The sequence below is a fragment of the Geospiza fortis genome, unplaced genomic scaffold, assembly GCF_000277835.1.
Source record: "Geospiza fortis unplaced genomic scaffold, GeoFor_1.0 scaffold237, whole genome shotgun sequence".
Lineage (NCBI taxonomy): Eukaryota > Metazoa > Chordata > Aves > Passeriformes > Thraupidae > Geospiza > Geospiza fortis.
This window is the reverse complement of record NW_005054319.1, coordinates 2,222,729-2,226,500: the sequence shown is the minus strand read 5'-3', so window position 1 is coordinate 2,226,500 and position 3,772 is coordinate 2,222,729. Positions and strand designations below refer to the sequence as shown.

General features: G+C 50.9%; 1 protein-coding gene across 1 annotated transcript in view; it reads left to right on the top strand.

The window, feature by feature from the left end:
* The first annotated feature begins 1,343 nt into the window (after positions 1 to 1,343).
* MAFK (MAF bZIP transcription factor K) overlaps positions 1,344 to 3,772 on the top strand; it is a 10,734-nt gene continuing 8,305 nt past the window's right edge. Inside the window, exon 1 of the mRNA XM_005420358.3 lies at positions 1,344 to 2,019. The gene's annotated coding sequence lies outside the window, so the exon portion shown is untranslated. The remainder of the gene's footprint in view (positions 2,020 to 3,772) is intronic.

Below are 3,772 nucleotides of genomic sequence, written 5' to 3'. Positions count from 1 at the left end.
GGCTGCCTAGGATTTCAATGCACTTGCCGCAAGGTTGGGCACACGGTGACTCTGGCCTGTCAGGACACCCTGCCCGCTTCTGCACGCTCTGAGCTTGACAGGGCTTTGAGCCCTGTTAAGTGTCCCTGGCTGTATTACACCAGCTTCTTGCCTTGCTTCACAACTGTTTCTGAACCAGAGGTAGAAATTTGTTGGGTTTTTTATTTTTTTTTTCCCCTGCTTGCCTGTCAAGGACAGCGTGCTTTGTCATGTTTTATGTCATTTCTGCGCCGTTGCCCGTCTCAGCAATCTGTTGCGGTGTGGAGTTCAGTACTGCTGTGTGCCTCCTGAAAGGGAAAAATACAGATCAGCTTGATACCCTCTGATTTCCATCAGCATTGGAAGATGATTAATGGCATGGAATGTGCTGCAGGACTTGGTATTGAAAATCTCTAGCTGTGTGAGATGTTTGGGAAGCGAAGAAAGGACAGCTGGGAGCGCTGGCCCCTGCGGCAGTTGGGGTTTGCGGGATAAGCTTGCTCGCTGATCATTTTTGTAAACATCCAGCTGTGAAATACTTGAGCGGTGCTAGCACTTTCAATTATCAGGAAGTTTCAGGCTCAGCACCCTGTAGAGATGAACAGGCAATTTCCACTTCTGTCTCAGCTATTGTTTGAGGCTATCTTCAAACCTGGGCAGAGAGTCTTCCAAGCATGAAGCAAGCACAAGCGATGCAGTGCTCTGTGACCATCAGCACAAGGGCTGGGGGAAGGCAGTAATGAGAGCAATTACCCTGGCACTGTGCTCCTGAGTTGAGGGACAGGCTGCATAGTGGATCCCACTGCTTTGCAGTATTGCAGGACGCCAAATAGCAATGGTATGTTCCATTATTAAAGTTAGTGAAGATCTCTGACTTGGTGGCTGGCACTTGGAGTCAGGAGCAGCAAAGTTAGGAATCCCAGTTCTGCCCCAGGGTCTGGCTGTGCATCCGAGCAAGTTATTTGTTGCTTGGTGGCTCAGCTTGTCCGGCTGGGGAGCTGCAGCTCTGGGCTGGTGATGCTGAGGTGTAATTCCAGTATATCTCTGTCACCGCGTTTAATGAGCACGTGATGGAAAAAGTGCTGTAAGCTTGTCAGTACCAGGGCTGGCTGTCACATACCTTTCCCCTTCAGCCTCCTCCTCCATGAAGTTTCAGAGGTGACACACAGACGTACCCGCCTGGTGCTCTGTATCCCTGCTCCCTAACCACAGGCTCTTTGCAGCTTCTGACTAGGTTGTTTACCAAAGCACTGAAGACTGTCTGATCCATGTCCAGGCTTCCCCAGAGAGCGCCTCAGAGAGCTCTGTCCTGGCAGCTCTCAAATGTGCTCTGAAGGTTCCTGAATCTCCCCTTTGCTGCTGGATGCTGGTTCCGATCCATAAGGGAAATGGAAGGCTGGCCAGCTGGGCGAGGGCTGCGTGGAGCTCCTCTAGAACAGTAAACAGTGACTCACCCCCTCCTTGTGTCTTCTCTCTCTTCATGTCAAATATATTGCCTCGCATATGCTTCTCTACTCTCTGATTCACACCACCAGCCTGTCCCTCCCCGCTCTCATTACAAATGAGTGACAAGCGTCAGTCTGCCTTACAGGATGTGTGAAGGTTGTCAGAGCAGGAGAATGGCTTTTTGAGTGATGGGGAGAGGGATGGTGCTCTGCCTACCATGCTGCAATGTGCTGGAAATCCGTGTCGTGCCTCCGAGCGGCAGAGGCGCGGCGATGAGGATTTAAGCATCTGTAGTTGCCTTCACCTGTCAGCTCAGATGTTACCCGTGGTAGGCACATCCCTTTGGCTGGCACTCCGGAGCTGGGAACAACTTGAGGGTAAACGAGAAATTTAAACAGCTGCCTAGGATTTAAATGGCTGCATTTGGGAATGAGTAGAGTGTTCCCTGCGTAGCTGTCGGTGCTGAATTGAGACATGATGGCAGAGATCCCTGTCACTGCTTGAACCTTGCACTGTTTTTCTGCCCTCGGGAAGTCGTCGCTGGCCTGGCGGAAGGTGAGGCTTGCATGTTTTCAGTTTGCTCTATGTGTGTGAGGATGGAAGCTAAACGCCAGCAGGGCTGTCTGCCAGGCACTTGTGTTGTGGCCGGGGTTGTCTTTCGGTGTAGAAAGAGTTTTAAAATTCAAGTTCATCTGCAGTTGTCGGGTGTCGGCAGTGATTTTATAGTAATTCCTTAATGTGTAACGCGCTTGGAAAGCCCTGTAGCGTGGAAAGTCTGAAATCTCACTCTGGCATGTTTTCTTTCTTAATTGCAAGCCTTGTGTGGAAAGCTCTGTCCTACCTCTGCCTGAGTCAGGCTTTCTGCTGCCTTTCCCTTTCAAAGCAAAGGAACTGAGATCTCTAGATGCTCTAAGCTGAGACTGTCAGACTTAGGATGTCAGCTGGAGACTTCCAGGTTTTTGGGAGGATGCTGCAGGAGGCACAGGAGCTGTCTGAGAGAGGGAGAGGGCGTTGGCAAGGCTGTCAATGGGTAACTTTATTGCAGAATTACAAGGGCTCTTTATGTAACCCACAGTCAAAACACTTGCTGTAAATACGAGCGTGGAGCAGCTCTGGAAAAGCTTTTTCCCCTCACAGTTGGTGTAATACTACTTGCTGCTTTATTGATGTGGCATTCGGAATGTGTCGTACTGCTTACAGAGCACGGATGTAGCGTGGTCCTTGTTCCAAAAAGCTGAGCTCCTAATTTTAGATGTGATGCAGCAAATGCAATTAAGGAAAGAAGGGCAGGAGTAGGGTAAAGACTAAAAGGGTTCTAATAATCAAATCGCAGGCAGGGTCCCAGAAGACCCCTGTGCAGCATGTTTAGGGAACGCTGCTGGGTATGACTTGTTTGCAGAGTGGTTTATGATTTCATTGCGGGGTTTTGCTTTGTAAGTAACAAATGTAAGGGAGATGACATGCTGATTTTTAGTGTCTTCTTGTTGGTAGCTGAATAGTCCCAAATAATCCTGATGGGAAGGATTTGGTAGAAGAGATGAGGCCCAAGGCCCTGGAGGACTGCTGGTGAGGATTGCGAGTGTTGCTGTATCGGTTTCGAGCGGAGCCCAGACCACACCTGTGCCTTCACCTAGTGCAGAGATAAGACTCGCCCTTGCACTCATATCTGACTTGAGCATGTTCAGGTGTTTCTACTTGCTCTGTGAAATCTTGCCCTTTGGGTCAGGCCAGCCCACATTCTCCCACCCTTGTCTTAAGAGGGTCTGGCCTCACAAATCCTGATGGTGCCTTGAACCTCCTCATTAATCTGTGTCAGCAGCAGCTCTGGCCATGGCGCCTGGTGCAATAGGGTGGATCCCAGCCTATGTCCGAGGGATGCTGGCCCATCCAGGGTGTTTTGGTGTGGGGGGAGACAGGTGTGCAGCAGAAGACGCCGAGCCAAGCGCCTGTGCTGTCCTCTGAGGAATGTGCAGGGTAAGGAGCTGTTGCTTTGGTGACATGGAGCAACAGGTGACCAGCAGGGTTTCATCACTCAGAGCTGGAGCATTGCTCAGGGTGGCAGGTGAGCCCTCACGCTGACCCCCACTGGAGGCAACCTCACCCCTCGCCTCTTGTTTTCCATTATACTTTACATTTCTTTCCATCTCCGCGCGGCCAAGCGGCCGCGTTCAGTTTTTCCATCGGCTGGCGCACGAAACGCTTTGAAGACGCGCTGGGTGAGGATCAAAAGGCTTTTTGTGCACTCGGTGGGTGTGACGGGGCTCTCGTTGGCCTCCTCCTCCTTTTTGCCTTTCCTTTTCCGGCGTTC